Below are 23865 nucleotides of genomic sequence, written 5' to 3' on the forward strand. Positions count from 1 at the left end.
TGATTTAATATGGGGCTCACCTAGATGTAAGTGTAAAGGTAAGTTAAGGGGTGCCCGGGTGGGGTAGCACCGGGTGCACGTCGCGGCCCTCCGGTTGGGTCGTGAAAAAAGTGGTATGAGAGCAGTTCTGTCCTAGGGTGTGTCTACGAGCCGTGTCCAGTAGAGTCTTGGTTATGGGTGTGTTGCGCGCCACACTTATAATCAAGAGGCTGCGGACATTTTAGGAATGATGGACCTTCTTTCTTCATGACATCGTGCGATAAAGCTATGATATAAGAACTTCCTTCTTCTTAATCGTGTATTGTGTATTTCAGAGATGCCTGTAAAGATAAAGGCTACGACAGCCCAAAAGGGCAAAACTGTGGCAGAAAAGCGGGCTGAAAGAGCACCGCCAGCAATTGTGAAGGAAAGTGAGTCCCAGAACGCGGCTCAATCTCAGTCCTCCCAGTCAGTGCCTATTTCTAATGAGCGTGAGGGAGCCTCAGCCCCAGCTCCAGCACCTCCGGCTCCTCCACCGGATGCTTCAGTCCAAGATGTAAAAGAGGCCATTCATTTGCTTACTCAATTGGTTGCTTCTCAGACTCAACGACAAAGTACGGGGCAAGGTGATAGGGTTGTTAGTGAAAGGGCCTGTGACTTCATTTGTTTGAAACCTCCGAAATTCTTTGGATCAAAGCCTGATGAGGACCGTCAGAATTTTGTTGATGGAATGTTGAGGACGCTTCGATTGATACATGCTTCGGACACCGAATCAGTGGAGTTAGCGTCCTATAGATTGAGGGATGTCTCGATCCATTGGTACACGATTTGGATGGCTTCTCGGGGAGCCAATGCACCTCCCCCGGTATGGCAAGAATTTTTTGATGCTTTCCTCCGACACTATATGCCTCCGGAAGTTCGGCGAGCTAGAGCCGATAAGTTCTTGAATTTGAGGCAAGGTAGCATGAGTGCTCTAGAGTACAGTCTCCGCTTCAATTCTTTGGCTAGGTAAGCTTCGACAATGGTAGCGGATATGGGTGACCGAGTGCACCGATTTGTGAAGGGCCTAGGGCCACATTTGATGGATAGGTGCTTGACTGCGTCCCCTCAGGACAGTATGTATATTGCACGCATTCAGGCCCATGCTCAGAAGTTAGAAGAAATTATACAACAGTAGAGAAGTGAACGTGAGCGTGATAGAGGACATAGCAAGGGGGCCAGATTTTCGGGTCCGATGAGTGAGTTTAGAGGCAGGCACCGGCAACAGTTTTCTAGGCATTCAGGCCATTCTATGGCTAGTGCGCCTCCACGGTTTTCAGGCCAGAGATTTGATAGATCCACACATTCCGGGCCGAGTCAGAGTTTTCCGGGATCTCAGTTCAGCGGTGATTCGGGTCAAGCGAGGCCACCCGTGCCACGATGTTCCCAGTGTGGGAAGTTACATTAGGGTCCATGCCGATTTGGTTCAGAGGTCTGTTATTCATGTGGTTGGATAGGCCATATTATGCGTGATTGCCCCTCAGTTCATGCTAGAGGTAGGACCCAACCTTCAGGGTCGGTAGCCGAATCTTCAGCATCTGTACGCCCTATGGGGCCAGGTTCACATGCGCCAGCCAGCCATGGTGGAGGCAGAGGGAGAGTCCCAGTTCTAGCGGTCCTCAGCACTGTATTTATGCTTTGGCTGGACGCCAAGATCTTGGGTCTTCTCCTGATGTGGTCACAGGTATATTATCGGTATTTTCTCATGATGTATATGCTTTGTTTGATCTGGGCTCCACATTTTCATATGTTACTCTGTATATTGCGGGTCTATTTAGAGTCGAATCGGAGTCGATCAAACCCTTTGAGGTGTCTACACCCGTTGGTGAAACGGTAATAGCTAGCCGAGCATATAGAAACTGTATAGTTGTGATTGGTGGCCGTCGTACTATGATTGACTTGCATGAGTTAAAAATGATAGACTTTGATGTTTTTATGGGCATGGATTGGTTGGCTTCTTGCTATGCCAATGTCGATTGTAGAATGAAAATGGTTCGTTTCCAATTTCCGGGAGAACCAGTTTTAGAATGGAAAGGGAATACTGTGTCACCAAAAGGTTGGTTTCTTTCCAATTTAAAGGCAAGGAAAATGATCACGAATGGATGCATTTATCATCTAGTTCGGGTTCAAGATGTAGAAGCTGAACCGCCGACTTTTTAGTCAGTCACCGTAGTAAATGAATTTCCGGATGTGTTCCCGGAAGAGCTTCCAGGCCTCCCTCCTGAGCGGGAGATCGATTTTCCTATTGATGTGTTGCCAGACACTAAGCCTATATCTATTCCTCCTTATAGGATGGCCCCCGCGGAATTGAAAGAGTTGAAGGAGCAATTGAAAGAGTTGCTTGAGAAAGGCTTTATTAGGCCTAGTTCATCCCCGTGGGGAGCACCCGTATTGTTTGTCCGAAAGAAAGATGGCTCCTTGAGAATGTGCATTGACTATCGGCAATTGAATAAGGTGACGATTAAGAACAAATATCCTCTTCCGAGGATTGATGACTTAATTGATCAATTGTAAGGTGCCAAATGGTTTTCAAAGATCGATTTGAGGTCCGGGTATCATCAAGTGAGAGTCAAGGAGAAGGATATCCCTAAGACAGCCTTCAGAACAAGATATGGCCATTTTGATTTCCGGGTAATTTCATTTGGGCTAACTAATGCACCGGCAGTATTTATGGATTTGATGAACAATGTGTTCAGGCCTTTCTTAGATCTATTTGTGATCATATTCATCGACGATATCTTGGTGTACTCTAGATCCGAGGCAGAACATGCGGATCATTTGCGTACTGTCCTTAGAGTTCTTCAAACTCGAGAGTTGTTTGCAAAATTTTCTAAGTGTGAGTTTTGGTTGAACTCGGTGATATTTTGGGGGCACATTGTTGCAGCCAATGGTATTCGGGTAGATAGTCAAAAGATTGAGGCCGTAAAGACTTGGCCAAGGCCTACAACTCCTACGGAGGTTCGTAGCTTTCTGGGCTTAGCAGGTTATTACAGGAGATTTGTTGAGGGTTTCTCTTCTATTTCTGCACCACTCACAAAGTTGACCCAGAAATCAGCAAAGTTTCAATGGACAGCTGCTTGTGAACGTATCTTCCAAGAGTTGAAAGATAGACTGACTTCTACTCCGGTCCTGATACTTCCAGAGAGATTGGAAGGATATGTTATTTATTGCGATGCCTCAGGCATTGGGCTAGGCTGTGTGTTGATGCAACGTGATAAGGTGATTGTGTATGCATGAAGGCAATTACGGAAACCTGAGAAAAATTATCCAACCCATGATCTAGAATTGGCTGCAGTGGTTCATGCATTAAAGTTATGGAGACATTATTTATATGGTGTCCATGTGGATATTTATACAGATCATAAGAGTCTTCAGTATATCTTCATGCAGAAAGAGTTGAATTTGCGGCAACGACGATGGTTGGAATTGCTAAAGGATTATGATGTTGATATCCTATATCACCCCGGAAAGGCAAATGTTGTAGCTGATGCTCTTAGCCGCAGATCTATGGGGAGTTTGAATGATGTACGACTAGAGAAAAGAGAAATGGCTCGTGGACTCCAGCAGTTAGCTAGCCTAGGAGTTCGAGTAGTGGACTCAGGTAGCAGGGTAACTACCATTAAGAATTCAGCAGTCTCGTCGCTAGTAGTGGAAGTGAAAGAGCGACAATGTGAAGATTCCATGCTAATGCATTACAAAGATACGATCCCTCAGAAGGAGGAGTCATCATTTGAGATTTCAGGAGATGGAGCTCTCCGATGCCAAGGTAGATTGTGTGTTCCCGATGTGGCAGGTTTACGCCACCTAATATTGAGAGAAGCTCATTGTTCTCGTTATTCTATTCACCCCGGAGCAACGAAAATGTACCATGATCTTAGATCTATATATTGGTGGAATGGGATGAAGAAAGATGTAGCGGAATTCATAGCTAAATGTCCCAACTGTCAAAAGGTGAAAATCGAGCACCAAAAGCCGGGCGGATTGCTACAAGCTATAGAAATTCCAACTTGGAAGTAGGAAGTAATTAACATGGATTTCATCACAGGCTTACCCCGTTCTCGGCGTAAGTATGATTCCATATGGGTGATGTTGGATAGACTCACAAAATCAGCTCATTTCTTACCAGTCAGAACGACATATGTGGCGGAAGACTATGCAAAGCTTTATGTTAAAGAGATAGTGCGACTCCATGGTGTCCCAGCATCTATTATCTCTGATAGAGGGACTCAGTTTACAGCTAATTTTTGGAAGTCCTTTCAAGAGGGTTTAGGGACCCAAGTGAGCCTTAGCACGACATTTCACCCGCAGACTGATGGACAAGCTGAACGTACCATTCAGACACTTGAAGATATGTTACGGGCATGTATGATAGATTTTAGAGGTAATTGGGATGATCACTTGCCACTCATTGAATTTGCTTATAACAATAGTTATCATTCTAGTATCCAAATGGCACCGTATGAGGCTTTATATGGGTGGAAATATAGATCCCCAATTGGGTGGCTTGAGGCAGGAGAGACTAAGTTGATAGGGCCAGACTTCGTCTAGCAAACCATAGAGAAAGTCAAGCTCATACAAGATCGGTTATGTGCAGCCCAAAGTCGTCAAAAGTCCTATGCGGATAATCGTCGAAGGGACTTAGAGTTCCAAGTGAAAGATTGGGTATTCTTCCGGGTATCACCAATGAAGGGTGTAATGAGATTTGGAAAAAAGGGAAGCTTAGTCCCCGGTACATTGGGCCTTACGAGATTAAGCGCAAAGTAGGCAAAGTGGCCTATGAGTTAGATCTACCTCCTGATTTGGAGTCAGTTCTCCCAGTTTTTCATGTCTCGATGCTTCGTAAATGTGTTGGAGATCCTACTAGGATCGTGCCAGTAAATGATGTTCAAGTGACAGAGAAGTTGACTTAATGAAGAGGTACATATTGCCATATTAGATAGGCAAGTACGGAGGCTTAGAAACAAAGAAGTGGCCTCAGTTAAGGTTTTATGGAGAAGCAGTAAACGAGAATAAATGACATGGGAAGCGGAAGAAATTATGCGATCCAAGTACCCGCATTTATTTCAGCCCTTAGAAGAAATCCAAGATGAGATATCAAGATCATAAGGTATGTATGCTTTCCTTTTATGCTTTTGGGTCGAGTGTGGCCAAATTCTATCGCTATTATGTTGTGGCCCTGTGAGGCATTGTCATTATGGGTTGTTGTAACAGGATGGTAGCACCATATTATAGGGGAAAATCTGGCGAAATATTTATAGAATCCCCGAGAACCTAACATTCGAGGACGAATGTTCTTAAGGGGAGAGAATGTTACACCTCGGAAAATTTTCCGTTGAGGCACCAGTGAATAGACCAACGAAGAGTACGAGTATACGGTATTTCAATAAGTAAGAAATAACATTCGAAGACCCTAGTTAAGATTTCAAAAATGTTCGAGATATGGGGAGAGAGTTGCCAAGATAAGGCAAGGCATACGATAGGTAACGGAAAGGAATTAGGAGCGACGAGTTAACGAGGATTTAGTGATGCTTTGGAGAAGAGTTATAACGTCCCGTAGATTGGTATTGAAGTGTTAAACAAGTGTCAAGACGGTTCTATAAGGATTGGAGATCAAACGAGTCGACGAGAATGAGTTCGGACGACTGGGCATTGTACGGCCTAACATACTGGCCGTATAAATTATACTGGCCGTATGTCTGGCCATATAATCATCCCAGAATGACACTTTTCACTGGACCAAACATACGACCAAACATACGGCCCGTATAAAATGTACGGACCGTATGTTGGTCCGTATATCTGGTTGGGGACAGATTGGGTTATTTAATGAGGGATCCAAGTTTCATTTCATTTCATTTCCCTATCACTCCCCTTCTCTCTAAAACATCTCTCTTCATTTATTCCACAAGATTTCAAGAGATATTAGGGATCAACAACATAAACTAAGTGAATCAAGTGTAAGAACACCCATTGAGGATCATCCGAGTCAAGAAATCTCATTGGAAATGAACTAGAGTTTTGGCTCAAGTGAAGTATTTCCACCCAAACGTTTTCCTACAACATCTAAGGTAAGATTTATAGTATTTCCATGTTGTTTAAAGTATTTGAAAGTTGAAATACTTGAATTGTAGAACGATATAGAAAAATGGGTCATGAATGTGGAATAGTGCCATTTTGAGTAATAGCTTGAACAAACCATGATTCTTGATGTATTGTGATATGGATATGTTATAAATGATGCTAATGACATGAGATAGACCTTGTATACGAATGAATGTAAATGTGTGTTATGACCATGGATATGGATAATTGGAAGTGAGTTGAGACATATGGATAATGTGGATAAATAAAGACTATTATTATGAGATTGTGAATGTATTGTTGACGTTTGGGAGTTGATATATGATACGGAGGAATGTCGTATAAATAAAGGAGATGTTGTCCGATTTTTCTCTAGCCTTAGTCATGTATGCTAGCTATCCATCTTTCTAATGATGGTATGCCTTAATGAAGGTAGAAACGTGAACTTCGGAGGAGAACGTGCAGGTGTAGTATAGTTGAACGCAAAAGGTATGTAAGGCTAACCCTTTCTTTCATAAGGCATGGTTCTTTGGCCAAATCATCTAAATCTTCTATAAGTCTATGACGTATTCCAAATGATTCTATCTTCAAAAGCTACTAAGCTTATGATTCTCAATATGTATTACGATTGTACCAAGTTCCTTATATGACGAGTAATCCTATAAGGATAGATGCAATGAACGACAATGATTGTGATAACGATAATGATAACGATGATAATAGCGATGACGATAGCGATGACGATAATGATAGTGATGATAATAGTAAGATGCTTATGAGCTATTATGTATGTGTATCTATGTATGACTATTACAGAACCCCGAGCTTATGAGGCCGGGTATGACATGTATCTAATTACGTAACGGCGCACACCTCTACAGATGGTACGGATAAACCCTGAAGCCTTGGTAAGGCCAGGTATGTGTAACCTTTAGCCTTGGTTGGCCAAGTATGTATGAAACATCGAACCTTCGTGGTCGGGCACGCTATGTAAATGCTATGGTTATGTATACGATATAGATATGAGTATGAATACGGATATGATACGAATACGAATAAGGATATGTATATGAATACGAGTACGAATGTGAAATGGATACGGATGCGGATGTATGTACACTAATATGCGTTAGAAATGGAAAGTCCTTATGCAAGGCAAGTAAGTGCTTATGACGATGATATTACTATCTCCCATCCTATGCTATTTCTCATGTTGCTTATTATGCTTCTATATTGATATTGATCATGCTTTACATACTCAGTACATTCTTCGTACTGACGTCCTTTTGTTTGTGGATGCTGCGTCATGCCCGCAGGTGCACAGGGAGACAGACTTGATCCATAACTATATTCTCAGGGACTACATAGCAGAGCTCCATCTCATTCGGAGCTATAGTTTTTGGTATTGATTCTTTTGTGTACATAATTATGGGCATAGTGGGGTCTTGTCCCGCCTATATGATATGACATACACTCCTTAGAGGCTCGTAGACATATGTATGTGATTAGATGTGCTTGGCCTTGTCGGCCTATATTTTGTATATCATTTTGTTAGCCTCGTTGGCTTATGTACATTGATATGGCATAGATGTCAATGATGATATAAAGGTATTTGTTGTCCATTGGGACTAGTATGATTGATGAATAGGAATGTATGATATAATATGGGGCTCACCTAGATGTAAGTGTAAAGGTCAGTTAAGGGGTGCCCGGGTGGGCTACCACTGGTGCACGTCGCGGCCCTCCGGTTGGGTCGTGACAAAAGTGGTATCAGAGCAGTTCTGTCCTAGGGTGTGTGTACGAGCCGTGTCCAGTAGAGTCTTGGTTATGGGTGTGTTGCGCGCCACACTTATAAACAAGAGGTTGCGGGCATTTTAGGAATGATTGAACTTCTTTCTTCATGACATCGTGCGATAGAGCTATGATATAAGAACTTCCTTCTTCTTAATCGTGTATTTTGTATTTCAGAGATGCCTATAAAGAGAAAGGCTATGGAAGCCCAAAATGGCAAAACAGTGGCAGAAAAGCGGGCTGAAAGATCACCACCAGCAATTGTGGAGGAAAGTGAGTCCCAGAACGCGGCTCAATCTCAATCCTCCGAGTCAGTGCCTATTTCTGATGAGCGTGAGGGAGCCTCAGCCCCGGCTCCAGCACCTCCGACTCCTCCACCAGATGCTTCAGGCCATGATGTAAAAGAGGCCATTCATTTGCTTACTCAATTGGTTGCTGCTCAGACTCAACGACAAAGTACGGAGCAAGGTGATAGGGTTGTTAGAGCAAGGGCCCGTGACTTCATTTGTTTGAACCCTTTGGAATTCTTTGGATCAAATCCTGATGAGGACCCTCAGAATTTTATTGATGGAATGTTGAGGACGCTTAGATTGATACATGCTTCAAACACCGAATCGGTGGAGTTAGCATCCTATAGATTGAAGGATGTCTCGATCCATTGGTACACTATTTAGATGGCTTCTCGGTGAGCCAATGCATCTCCCCCGGTATGGCAAGAATTTGTTGATGCTTTCCTTCGACACTATATGCCTCCGGAAGTTCGGCGAGCTAGAGCCGATAAGTTCTTGAATTTGAGGCAAGGTAGCATGAGTGCTCTAGAGTACAGTCTCCGCTTCAATTCTTTGGCTAGGTAAGCTTCGACAATGGTAGCGGATATGGGTGACCGAGTGCACCGATTTGTGAAGGGCCTAGGGCCACATTTGATGGATAGGTGCTTGACTGCATCCCTTCAGGACAGTATGTATATTTCACGCATTCAGGCCCATGCTCAGAAGTTAGAAGAAAGTCTACAACAGCAGAGAAGTGAACGTGAGCATGATAGAGGACATAGCAAGAGGGCCAGATTTTCGGGTCCGATGAGTGAGTTTAGAGGCGGGCACCGGCAGCAGTTTTCTAGGCATTCAGACCATTCTATGGCTAGTGCGCCTCCACGGTTTTCAGGCTAGAGATTTGATAGATCCACACATTCCGGGCCAAGTCAGGGTTTTTCGGGATCTCAGTTCAGAGGTGATTCGGGTCAAGCGAGGCCACCCGTGCCACGATGTTCCCAGTGTGGGAAGTTACATTGGGGTCCATGCCGATTTGGTTCAGAGGTCTGTTATGCGTGATTGCCCCTCAGTTCATGCTAGAGGTAGGACCCAGCCTTCAGGGTCGGTAGTCGGATCTTCAGCATCTGTACGCCCTATGGGGCCAGGTTCACATGGTCCAGCCGGCCATGGTTGAGGCAGAGGGAGTGTCCCCAGTTCTAGCGGTCCTCAGCACCGTATTTATGCTTTGGCTGGACGCCAAGATCTTGAGTCTTCTCCTGATATGGTCACAGGTATATTATTGGTATTTTCTCATGATGTATATGCTTTGGTTGATCCGGGCTCCACATTGTCATATGTTACTCTGTATATTGCGGGTCTATTTAGAGTCGAATCGGAGTCGATGAAACCTTTTGAGGTGTCTACACCCGTTGGTGAATCGGTAATAGCTTGCCTAGTATATAGAAACTGTATAGTTGTGATTTGTGGCCGTCGTACTATGATTGACTTGCATGAGTTAAAAATGATAGACTTTGATGTTATTATGGGCATGGATTGGTTGACTTCTTGCTATGCCAATGTCGATTGTAGAATGAAAATGGTTCATTTCCAATATCCGGGAGAACCAGTTTTAGAATGGAAAGGGAATACTGCGTCACCAAAAGGTAGGTTTATTTCCTATTTAAAGCAAGGAAAATGATCACGAAAGGATGCATTTATCATCTAGTTCGGGTTCAAGATGTAGAAGCTGAACCGCCGACTTTTCAGTCAGTCACCGTAGTAAATGAATTTCCGGATGTGTTCCCGGAAGAGCTTCCAGGCCTCCCTCCTGAGCGGGAGATCGATTTTCCTTTTGATGTGTTGCCAGACACTAATCCTATATTTATTCCTCCTTATAGGATGGCCCCCGCGGAATTGAAAGAGTTGAAGGAGCAATTGAAAGACTTGCTTGAGAAAGGCTTTATTAGGCCTAATTCATCCCCGTGGGGAGCACCCGTATTGTTTGTCCGAAAGAAAGATGGCTCCTTGAGAATGTGCATTGACTATCAACAATTGAATAAGGTGACGATTAAGAACAAATATCCTCTTCCGAGGATTGATGACTTAATTGATCAATTGCAAGGGGCCAAATGGTTTTCAAAGATCGATTTGAGGTCCGAGTATCATCAAGTGAGATTCAGGGAGAAGGATATCCCTAAGACAACCTTCAGAACAAGATATGGCCATTTTGAGTTCCGGGTAACATCATTTGGGCTAACTAATGCACCGGTAGTATTTATGGATTTGATGAACAATGTGTTCAGGCCCTTCTTAGATCTATTTGTGGTCATATTCATCGACGATATCTTGGTGTATTATAGATCTGAGGCAGAACATGCGGATCATTTGCGTCCTGTCCTTAGAGTTCTTCAAACTCGAGAGTTTGCAAAATTTTCTAAGTGTGAGTTTTGGTTGAACTCAGTGATATTTTGGGGGCACATTGTTGCAGCCAATGGTATTCAGGTACATAGTCAAAATATTGAGGCCGTAAAGACTTGGCCAAGTCCCACAACTCCTACGGAGGTTCGTAGCTTTCTGGGCTTAACAGGTTATTACAGGAGATTTGTTGAGGGTTTCTCTTCTATTTCTGCACCACTCACAAAGTTGACCCAGAAATCAGCAAAGTTTCAATGGACAGATGCTTGTGAACGTAGCTTCCAAGATTTGAAAGATAGACTGACTTCTGCTCCGGTCCTGACACTTCCAGAGGGATTGGAAGGATATGTTATTTATTGCGATGCCTCAGGCATTGGGATAGGCTGTGTTTTGATGTAACGTGGTAAGGTGATTGCGTATGATTCAAGGCAATTACGGAAACATGAGAAAAATTATCCAACCATTGATCTAGAATTGGCTGCAGTGATTCATGCATTAAAGTTATGGAGACATTATTTATATGGTGTCCATGTGGATATTTATACAGATCAAAAGAGTCTTCAGTATATCTTCATGCAGAAAGAGTTGAATTTGCGGCAACGAAGATGGTTGGAATTGCTAAAGGATTATGATGTTTATATCCTATATCACCCCAGAAAGGAAAATGTTGTAGCTGATGCTCTTAGCCGCAGATCTATCGGGAGTTTGAATGATGTACGACCAGAGAAAAGAGAAATGACTCGTGAACTCCAGCAGTTAGCTAGCCTAGGAGTTCGAGTAGTGGACTCAGGAAGCAGGGAAACTACCATTCAGAATTCAGCAGTCTCGTCGCTAGTAGTGGAAGTGAAAGAGCGACAATGTGAAGATTCCATGCTAATGCATTACAACGATATGTTCCCTCAGAAGGAGGAGTCATCATTTGAGATTTCAGGAGATGGATTTCTCCGATGCCAAGGTAGATTGCGTGTTCCCGATGTGGCAGGTTTACGCCACCTAATATTGAGAGAAGCTCATTGTTCTCGTTATTCTATTCACCCCGGAGCGACGAAAATGTACCATGATCTTAGATCTATATATTGGTAGAATGGGATGAAGAAAGATGTAGCGGAATTCGCTGCTAAATGTCCCAACTGTCAAGAGGTGAAAATCGAGCTCCAAAAGCCGGGCGGATTGCTACAAGCTATAGAAATTCCAACTTGGAAGTGGGAAGTAATTAACATGGATTTCATCACAGGCTTACCCCGTTCTCGGCGTAAGTATGATTCCATATGGGTGATGGTGGATAGACTCACAAAGTCAGCTCATTTCTTACCAGTCAGAACGACATATGTGGCGGAAGACTATGCAAAGTTTTATGTTAAAGAGATAGTGCGACTCCATGGTGTCCCAGCATCTATTATCTCTGATAGAGGGACTCAGTTTACAGCTAATTTTTGGAAGTCCTTTCAAGAGGGTTTAGGGACCCAAGTGAGCCTTAGCACGGCCTTTCACCCGCAGACTGATGGACAAGCTGAACGTACAATTCAGACTCTTGAAGATATGTTACGGGCATGTATGATAAATTTTAGAGGTAGTTGGGATGATCACTTGCCACTCATTGAATTTGCTTATAACAATATTTATCATTCTAGTATCCAAATGGCACCGTATGAGGATTTATATGGGTGGAAATGTAGATCCCCAATTGGGTGGTTTGAGGCAGAAGACACTAAGTTGATAGGGCTAGACTTCTTCTAACAAACCATAGAGAAAGTCAAGCTCATACAAGATCGGTTATTTGCAGCCCAAAGTCGTCAAAAGTTTTTATGGAGAAGCAGTAAACGGGAATAAATGACATGGGAAGCGGAAGAAATTATGTGATCCAAGTACCCGCATTTATTTCAGCCCTTAGAAGAAATCCAAGATGAGATATCAAGATCATAAGGTATGTGTCACGACCCATCCCCGTAGGTCGTGACTACTACCCGAACTGGGCACCCCTACGCGCGCATTTACCAGATTCAGGATACAGACGACTCGTACGCAAATAAACATCAGACGTGGCTCCACACTGGTGCCTACAATCATATATACTGCACAGAAGCCGGCAAGGCTATCATACTATACATAACTTACCAAAGCATACATACACGCGGCCGATAGGGCCGCCACGGCGGATGGGCCGCCCAAACACAATTTACACAACGCGTCCAAACAAAACTGTACATTACCCTCGTCTATGTCTACAGACCTCTAGTACGGAACAACAGAATCAGATGGCGGGACAGGGCCCCGCCGTACAATTCAATAAACATAAACATATACATCAGAAGAGTATGTACCCAAAACGTCAGCTCCGGAACAAAGGGAGCACTCCGAACAGCAAAAGGGAAATCCTACGCCGGTGGGTCACCAAAACGTGAATCTGTACCTGCGGGCATGAAACGCAGCCCCCAAAGAAAGGGGGTCAGTACGAAAGATGTACTGAGTATGCAAAGCATGAAGTACAGTAAACGAAGACATAACCGAAGTAAAATGTACAGAAGGTGAGCACAATAGCCAGAATACCAAAGTGTTGCATCTGACGTACAAATCATACATAAAAGGTTCCGGAAGACAAATACGGCAATCAAAATGCCAAAATACTTTGCTTTCTTTTGAAAAACATTTCCGTCTCATACACACAGAAAATCAAACACACGATTACCGCGGCCAAAAGTCCAGCGGTCACTATCACATATACCGTGACCAAGTGTCCAGCGGTTAGCATCCCAAACTCGACATACCGCGGTCAGGGGTCCAGCGGTCAATGTCGCAGATACCGCGGTCAGGGGTCCAGCGGTCAATGTCGCAGATACCGCGGTCAGGGGTCCAGCGGTCAAGATCACATAGTGCGGCATACCGCGGTTAGGGGTCCAGCGGTCTATGTCGCACACACCGCGGTCAGGGGTCCAACGGTCAATACCACACAGTGCGCACAATAATACAAATGCCAACTTTATTACTTTCCAAACATAAGTCACACATGCCAGAATCATGCATCACACAAGAATCGTATATCAGGAAAAATACAGAAGGTAAGTAGCTTATCCAGAATATCAGAATACTTACTTTTATATTATACAAGAATAGCTCAAGTGAGACAAGCGAAGGAAGTTTCGGAACTTGTGGGCCCACCTCGGGTCAAGTCGAGGTGGCAGATATAAATTACAAACATTGGACTCTATGGAGTCATCCAAGAAAGTTTCAAAGCAATCCGAATACGCTTGTGGAAGTTATGGATGTTTAGACACTTTTCCAACAAAACATAAGAATTATAGTTCAATTACATTGAACGAATAGTATTCAAAATCAAACTCGGGTTTCGATGGACAGAATTGTTCCCGAGGCTCAAGTCTTGACCTAGTATACATAGGACATGCCAAAAGAAGGAAAGAGTGAGCTTTACATACCTTAGCTGCGCCTTATGCTCGCTCAAATTCGATTCCCGTTTCGCCCAAAATCTACAAATGGTCATATTTACCAATTGTGAGTTATAGCTTCTAAGAATTCAACTTAAGGTCATGCTTATCTACCGAAATTTTGGCAGCATTTCCCCTATACATATAGCATCCCCGAGACTTAGCTCGGCCCAATATATCCACAACAACAACCCAACAATCCAACAACATCAACAATTATCATAAAATGCACTATATCACAAATAGTCCTCTTTCTACATAAAACGACACTTTCCATTCCAACTTCACCATATCAAGCTAATATCATTATTCTCATATTCATTCACTAACTCAAGGTTATTCAAACATATTCCAATAACATTCCAAACATCATTCACGAATTCAAGTATTTCCACCAATTCCATATTCCATCCGAAACTTCAACGAATGCAACAATACTACCAACTTACATTGTTTTCTTCCAAATTCGTCAACAATTACCAAAGTTCACATTTAAATTCTTATTTTCACAATTATACGAAAATCATATAAAAATCACATAAATTCCCCATAACGACATACATCTCATTTCAACCAAATCCATTCAACTTTCACTTCCAATATAAATTCCACCATAGCCACAACTAGATTACAACATAAAATTTAACTCCTATTATCTATACAACATTGCACATACACGACCACATAAACACATACACACCCACTTTGCAAACTTCCATATTTTCATAGTTCCTACTCATTTCAACATACTATAACATAAACAAACCATCATAATATGATAAAAGGAATAAATTCTTACCTTTTACTCCAAACTCCTCCTTGCCACCAAAGTCACTTTCTTGCCAAAATAATTATACCAAGTTGAAGAGCACCTTGAGATTAGTAGAAATTCAAAGGGAGATGAATTTTTGGACCAAGAATTTAGGCTCAAGAAATTTTTCTTCTCTTTTTTTTTTTCCTATAGCCGTGCCCTTCTTTTCTCCTCTCTTCTTGATTTTTCTTGAATCTTCTTGAATGAAAGTGAAGACTTAGCCCCCTTTATATTATTAATCACATGACTAATAAATTGGGCTTGGGCCAAGGCCATATGGCCGGCCACCCCATAGACTTGGGCCTAAATTTTTCTCTTATTGAGTTGAGCCCAATTCATTAGAAATCTCGTTTTGTGATTTCCGAAACTCATTTCCGAAATTCCAATTTTTCCCTTGGCCTCCTTCCATATTTCCACATCAATATTTTCCGTGAACAACTTATATATTGAACAAAATCAAAATATGGCCTTGTCTTTAGCTTCTCACAATTATTTCAAACCTTCTTTTTTTTTCTTTCAAATATGCAAAAATTGCGGGATATAACAGTATGTATGCTTTCCTTTTATGATTTTGGGTCGTGTGTGGCCAAATTCTATCGCTATTATGTTGTGGCCCTGTGAGGCATTGTCATTATAGGTTGTTGTGACAGGATGGTAGCGCCATATTACAGGGGAAACTCTGGCGAAATATTTATAGAATCCATGAGAACCTAACATTCGAGCCCAGAATGACACTTTTCCTGGACCAAACATACGGCCTGTATAAAATGTACGGACCGTATGTTGGTCCGTATATCTAGTGGGGGACAGATTGGGTTATTTAATGAGGGATCCAAGTTTCATTTCATTTCATTTCCCTATCACACCCCTTCTCTCTAAAACATCTCTCTTCATTTATTCCATAAGATTTCAAGAGATATTAGGGATCAACAACATAAACTAAGTGAATCAAGTGTAAGAACACCCATTGAGGATCATCCAAGTCAAGAAATCTCATTGGAGATGAACTAGAGTTTTGGCTCAAGTGAAGTATTTTCACCCAAACTTTTTCCTACAACATCTAAGGTAGGATTTATAGTATTTCCATGTTGTTTAAAGTATTTGAAAGTTGAAATACTTGGATTGTAGAAGGATATAGAAAAATGGGTCATGAATGTGGAATAGTGCCATTTTGAGTAATAGCTTGAATCGAACCATGATTCTTGATGTATTCTGATATGGATATGTTATAAATAATGTTAATGACATGAGATAGACCTTGTATACAAATGAATGTAAGTGTGTGTTATGACCATGGATATGGATAATTGGAAGTGAGTTGAGAGATATGGATAATGTGGATAAATAAAGACTATTGTTATGAGATTGTGAATGTATTGTTGACGTTTGGGAGTTGATATATGATACGGAGGAATGTCGTATAAATAAAGAAGATGCTGTCCAATTTTTCTCTAGCCTTAGTCATGTATGCTAGCTATCTATCTTTCTAATGATGGTATGCCTTAATGAAGGTAGAAACGTGAGCTTCGAAGGAGAACGTGCAAGTGTAGAATAGTTGAACGGAAAGGTATGTAAGGCTAACCCTTTCTTTCATAAGGCATGGTTCTTTGGTCAATCATCTAAATCTTCTATAAGTCTATGACGTATTCCAAATGATTCTATCTTCAAAAGCTACTAAGCTTATGATTCTCAATATGTATTACGATTGTACCAAGTTTCTCATATGACGAGTAATCCTATAAGGATAGATGTAATGAACGACGATAATTGTGATAACGATAATGATAACGATGATAATAGCGATGACGATAACGATGACGATAATGATAGTGGTGATAATAGTAAGATGCTTATGAGCTATTATGTATGTTTATCAATGTATGACTATTACGGAACCCCGAGCTTATGAGGTCGGGTAGGATATGTATCTAATTACGTAACGCGCGCAAACCTCTGTAGATGGTACGGATAAACCCTGAAGCCTTGGTAGGGCCAGGTATGTGTAACCTTGAGCCTTGGTTGGCCAAGTATGTATGAAACACCGAACCTTCGTGGTCGGGCACGCTATGTAAATGCTATGGTTATGTATACGATATAGATATGAGTATGAATACGTATATGATACGAATACGAATAAGGATATATATATATATATATGAATACGAGTACGAATGTGAAACGGATACGGATGCGGATGTATGTACACTAATATGCGTTAGAAATGGAAAGTCCCTATGAAAGGCAAGTAAGTGCTTATGACGATGATATTACTATCTCCCATCCTATGCTATTTCTCATGTTGCTTATTATGCTTCTATATTGATATTGATCATGCTTTACATACTCAGTACATTCTTCGTACTGACGTCCTTTTGTTTGTGGATGCTGCATCATGCCCGTAGGTGCACAGGTAGACAGACTTGATCCATAGCTATATTCTCAGGGACTACATAGCAGAGCTCCATCTCATTCGGAGCTATAGTTTTTGGTATTGATTCTTTTGTGTACATAATTATGGGCATAGCGGGGTCCTGTCCCGCCTATATGATATGACATACTCTCTTTAGAGGCACGTAGACATGTGTATGTGGTTAGATGTGGTTGGCCTTGTCGGCCTATATTTTGTATATCATTTTGTTAGCCTCATTAGCTTATGTACATTGATATGACATAGATTTCAATGATGATATAAAGGTATTTGTTGTCCATTGGGACTAGTATGATTGATGAATAGGAATGTATGATTTAATATGGGGCTCACCTAGATGTAAGTGTAAAGGTAAGTTAAGGGGTGCCCGGGTGGGCTAGCACCGGGTGCCCGTCGCGGCCCTCCGGTTGGGTCATGACAACTTCATCAATCTAGCATCAAATTAACGCTAGTTCATCTTTCAAAAACCCTAGATTCTTGAAACCCATGAAAGAGAGGAAGAAAGGGACGTTTGGAGACGTTGAGATTCCTTCAATAAGGTTTGATGCTTGACTTTTCTAATGTTATTGAAAGGGTTTAGACTAGCGTAGGTTATCCTATGGGATTTGAATCCATGATTGATTCATGAAGTGTTCAAGAATATATTCTAGACATGAAAACCCTAATTTTTCTATAAATGGGGTATATGGGTAGAATTAGATTAAAGCTCTAATATTTCTCATCTAAAACCATTGTAGTGTGATTATTGAATCTTGGAAAGTGCGTTTGAGTGGGATTTGTGGTATGTCTAGATTTTCCCAAAAATCTTTCTTGAAGTATGTCTATATTTTAAAAATCGTCCTTTCAGGTATGTCTACTTTGAATTACGTTTGTATTGTGAAAGCATGATTTGTATTTGAGAATCCTCCCTTGATTGTTTGTATAAGTCATAACTCTTGTTTGGTGGAAGTTCTCTTGGAATTAAAGATGATTTCTTTTAGAAAAGGTCATGCGAGTGTAGGGTCAAGCCTGCATCGAACCTTATACGAACTATACTTCTTTGTGAAACTCGCTTTTCCCATTATTGGATGATTGAAATTATTTTTCTAAAGGTTGGACCTTAAACTTGTTTTGTTGTTGAATGGATTTCTTGAACTTGAAAATTGAATAAGATATTTGAATAAGATTCTAAGTCGTTTATAACTTGAAATGCCATTATTTTGAGATGATGACTTGAGAAGTGAGATTCGGCTCTAAGCCATGATTGATTATTAGGTAATATGTCATGATTTGTATTTTTTTTGTGTTTGGGCCTGTATGGGCAAGTTGTGCTAGTCCAGAGGACGATTAGCCGTTATGGATCCTAACGTATCGATACGAGTATTGTTGTGTCAGTCCAGAGGACGATTGACCTCCGTTACTTCCTAGCCCAAAGTATCTATTGTTGTGCTAGCCCAGAGGACGATTAGCCTCCGTATCTTCCTAGACCGGAGTATCTATTGCTGTGCTAGTCCAGAGGACGATTAGCCTCCATATCCTCCTAGACCGGAGTATCTATGGTTGTGCTAGTCCAGAGGATGATTAGCCTCCATCGCCTCCTAGCCCGGAGTATCTATTGCTGTGCTAGTCCAAAAGACGATTAGCCTCCGTGGTTTCCTAACCCGGAGTATCGATTGATTGATCAGCCTGTGAGTGGCTTATTTCGTACTTTGATTAGCGTGTGAGTGACTTGTTTCGTATCTTGTTGCCTGTGAGTGGCTTGCGATGATAGTGAATTAGTAAGTGAAATACTTGGATTGGTAAATGGTAAGGAGTTAAGTTAATATGTCCTTCGTTGTTGGATTCTGTGATGACTCTTCAATGTATCTGACTTACTTTATTCCTGGGTTTGAACTGTTATTTTCATTGATATCATTTTATTGATTTTATTCATTATATCTTGTTTTGTTAACTATTGCCCCTTAGACACTCACTGAGTATGAAGTACTCAGGCATTCCATTGTTGTTTTTGATGGTATGTTAGGTAACGGAGAAGAGCAGGTTCTTGATACTCAAAATGCTTAAGAAGGACTTGTTGTTGCTGCTGACTTGGTGAGCCCACATGTTCATTCGTGGGACACCCCTTATCATATTTATTTACTATTCTAGTTTTTCGGGCTGCGTCCCGATGTGTCAGACAAATTACTCTTTTATCTTAGAAGCTCCATAGTACACATTCTTGTGGGTAGTTGTTGAGTTTTGTTTAATTCTTGGGCGTTCGTCACGTTTTGATTAAGTTTTATAATATTAAAAACTTCCACTGATTTAATTCATATATCATGATTTGATTGTATTTATTTTATAAACTGTTGGAGGTGAATATTAAACATGGCGGGTTCAAGTGTTGTTATTGCATCTTTTAGGTTCTTCCGATGTTGTTCATGACGTCAGATGCTGGTCACGTCTAGGGTGGGTTTTGGGGCGTGACATGTTTATAAAGAAAATTCTGCCGAAATTCTTCTAGGAATCTAAAGGAAGTTGTGGGAACGGTAGGCAGGACTATTGTGAGAAGCAAGAAAAATGGCCTAGCAATGAGTGATTAAGGACAGAGTTAGTAGTTAAATGCGGGACAAACATAGTAAGTACGTATTAAGCTGAGGGAATGATGAATAGGTTAGGATGGAATAAGGAACATGAGAAGGGGAAAGTGATGCACTTGTAATTGAAATTTTAATAGTTGGAGCAATTAGACGTGTTATACCCCGCATTTTCAGAGCATGAGCATGACACGTGCTTCCTAAAAAAAACAAATTGATTATGTTGTTGCTACGTAATTTAAACTCACGTTGATAGTGTTGTATCCCGTATTTTTGTACGTCGGATTATTTGTAAGCTGAGGTGGGGCCCACACGTCAAGATTTTGTTTTTGGACATGTGACAAATTATATGAAGCACATATGTCGAAAGAGACCATCAAGGGATTAGTTTTCGACATTCTGAGGCAATGTGGCAAGCGGAGGCGTAGGAATGAGGTGAAACAAGATATGGGCCGTAGAATGGAAGACGGCAAAGAATCCAACATGGCAGTTGTACAACAATAAGGTGGGTTATGAGGTAGAGTTAAAGGATGGGCATGCGACGGAAGAGCGGTATTAACCTCAAGAGGATACATCACGTGAGTAGTTGAGATGGTGGAACTCACACTGTGAGTCAAACTCACAGTTTCATGTTGCACTGTTTTCTTCTTGGTTAGCAGGTCCTTCAAATATTTAGCAAAACCGGGCATCTCCTTAACAGCTTCCAAGAAGGGAAAATGCAAAGATAACTGCTTCAACTGATCATAAAACTTCTCGAACTTAGCATCTTCCTTCTTCTTTACCAACCTCCGACGAAAGGGAGGTTTAGACTTGAAAAGCTGAGTCAAAAGGCATAGAGCCCCTTTCACAGTCTGCTTGCTCGTGTCATCAGCCTCCTTCACAATCTTTGGAATATCAGCAACCTTCTTGTCAGTAGGATTCTCATCAACAATAATTGGTGCTTCATACTGCACCTCTTCCTCTTCATCTATCGGCTCAAGATCAACAACCTTCTTATCAGCCCCTTGGAGTGTTTTACCACTCCTAGTAGTGATGGAAAAAAGTGGTCTACACCGCCTCCCCCATTCTTTGGATTCGGAATAGTATCACTCGGAAGTCCTCCCTTTTTAGGAGGGTGCTGCTCTCTAGAAATATCCTTCATCTGTGACTCAAGCTTCTGAATAGCCGTTGTATGGGAACTCACTATCTCTGTCAGCCCAGATAAAGTCCTCTCAGACTTAGACCGATTTGCCAGAATCATCTCAAGCATTGCTTCAACCTTCGAACTACCTCGCTCTGTTGACTGCCCTTTCGGTGGTATATAAGGATTGGAGCTCTTGTTCGCAAAATTGTTACTGTTGTTGTAGCTCCCTTGGTTCGCACCACCATAATTATTTTTGTAGTTCACTGAGTTGTTATAAGCACCTTGACCTTGCTGAGGTCTCCATTGATTCTGATTCTAGTAACCACCTTGGTATTTCTATCTTTGATAACCTCCTTTAGAGTTATTCATATAGTTAGAATCTTCAATTTGCAAGGGGGTCCATCATGAAACGGACCCTCTTGAGTCTGGTACATTCTTTTTGGCATACCTGCATCATCCGCATAAACATTAACCTTCTTAATCTGGGTCTCATCAATTTTATTTGTTAGCAAGGAAATATTTGTTGCAATCTCAGCCAATGTTTGCTGGGTATCTAGATTCTCCTTTACCATATTCTGGATCATAGCACTACCGTAAGGCACAACATCAGCATTGTTTGAGTGCCAAGCCTGATTGTGAGTAGTCAGCCTGTCAAGCATGTTGGTTACTCGTCGATAAGATTTATTCATGAAACAGCCATCAGCTACATTATTAGCAACTGATTGTGTCACTGGATCCAGCCCACGGTAGAACTTCTCCATTAATATGTTCTCCGGAAAACCATGATTCGGAAACTTTTGCAAATACTTTTTGAATCTCTCCCAAGCTTCATATAACTGTTCCCCCGGTCGCTACTTAAATTCATAGATCTTGTCACGAATCTCAGCCTTCTTGCTAGGAGGGTGCCATTTCTTAAGAAAGACTTCTACCATCTCCGCCCATGTAGTAATAGAATTTCAGGGCTGCTTCTCGAACCATGCTCTGGCATCTCCAGCTAAGGAATATTTTAATAACCTCAGCCGAATAGCATCTTGTGGAATGTTGTTTTGGATGTGATTAGCACACACATCCATAAAGTTTTGCAAATAACGTTGAGGGTCATTCTCGGTAGAGTTCCAAAAGTATCCCTCAAGCTTCAACAATTGGTATAGAGAGGAGTCAATTTTACGTTTGTAGCTTCACATCAAGTATGAACAATAGCAGATGCATAGTCCTCCTCCGGAATAACATCAGCGAAGACATTTTATTTATTTGATTCATTCGCTAGATTATTCAATCGATTCCCCTAGTTACCAACACGTTGGTTTGTTAATTCTAATTCATGTTCACCTGGTCTACAAGGAATAGCAAACAAGGTGTGATGGAATAACTAGTTGATGGAGCTCACTGATACGTTCAAATTACACCTATTAATGGTATAACGCGGACGATGTCAAATATAGTAACCCAACTAGGTTGGGATCGAATCCTGCAGGGAATATGGTGTGAAAAGGTTACAAAACTCGTAGAATGCTTAATTTAGGTCTAATGTCTTAATCCGATGATTTTTGTAAAAGTTGGGTTTTTGTGACTAATTGCTAACTAATTGGTTTGGGTTGTAATTTATGGTAAAAGAGACCAAGGTTGTGTCCACTTTAGATAGGGTGTGATCATGGATATTGATCTTGATATACTTCTAATGGATCATTATATGAATGCACTTAACCTCTATATGAATCTCTACTATTTCGCAATAAATAAAGATTATCTCTTTCTATGATTTTCCCAAATATAAGAAAGTAACTATGAAGAATGGTTAATTATGCCAAGTAAATTCTTCTTATTCCTAAGTGAATTTATTAAACAAAGTTTAAAGCTTTGAGTCCTTGTTATTTATTCTTACCAACCCTGATAATTTTCCCAAATAAATTAAGGTTTATGGCTTTAATCAATGTTTGCAACTATTAATTGTGAATGAAGAATGAAGAATGAAGAAAATAAATAAACCCTAACAATCCATTACGTGTATATCAATCACAAAACCCAATCACAAAACACCCATCATTGGGTTCACAACCCTAGTAAGAGAATTTAGCTACTCATGACAAAGAACAAGAAATAAGAAATTGAAGAATTCATAATTGCTTACTTTGGAAGAAAAGAGGAATTGATAATACTTGAATTGATGTTTGAACCTTCAAAAACTAGAGAATATTTAAAGTTCTAAGCCAAGAGACAAAAAATATAGTAACTAATAACAATTAAAACCCTACAATGACTATTTATAGGTTCTGAAAACGTAAAAGTTACAGATTTGCACTTTGGTCCCCGTCGATAAAAAATACGGTTCGTAAATTGAAATACTGACCGTAAACCAATTTACGACCAGGTCTTCCTTCAAGACTTGAGCAACTGCAATCTCTTGAAATACGGACCGTATTTTGATTTACCGTCCGTCTTCTGCATAGTCGTCTTTCAATTTCCAAAACTTTGACTTTCTGCCAGATGCTTGAATGGTTAAATACGCTTTGAATTACGAACCGTAAAGTGGAATACAGTCTGTAAAAGTTGTTCGTAAATCACCATTTCCTTAGCCTGCCTTTCTGGTTCTTCTTATTCTTAAATACGCCCATGGAATTCGGCCCGTATTTGAGAATACGGTCCGTAAATAGAGTTTGCGACCACCTCTGCACTTTTAACCGTTTTCATTCTAAATTTGTTCTGTCACCTAAAAAACACTAAAAACACATTAAATAGACACTAACTTGCTTAAAAACAAGTAAAACTTCTCATAAAAAGGCCTTGAATGTGCCATTAATTCCCGGCACATCACTCACAGACTAATTCCTTCTTCTCCGATTGAATATCACATAAAATGCCCATGGATTTCCGGCTAAGAGCATCAGCCATCACATTTGCTTTCCCAGGATGATATAAGATACTTACATCATAGTCCTCCAATAGCTCTAGCCATCG

At 41.1% G+C, this 23865-nt stretch overlaps 1 non-coding gene across 1 annotated transcript; it reads left to right on the forward strand.

Annotated features, from left to right (window-relative positions):
* The first annotated feature begins 21687 nt into the window (after nucleotides 1–21687).
* On the forward strand, nucleotides 21688–21793 carry LOC132620600 (small nucleolar RNA R71). Its single transcript, XR_009575041.1, has one exon. It is a non-coding gene; the product is annotated as a small nucleolar RNA R71 (small nucleolar RNA).
* Nucleotides 21794–23865: the final 2072 nt, after the last annotated feature.

This window comes from Lycium barbarum, chromosome 11 (assembly GCF_019175385.1).
Source record: "Lycium barbarum isolate Lr01 chromosome 11, ASM1917538v2, whole genome shotgun sequence".
In the NCBI taxonomy this organism is placed as follows: Eukaryota; Viridiplantae; Streptophyta; class Magnoliopsida; order Solanales; family Solanaceae; genus Lycium; species Lycium barbarum.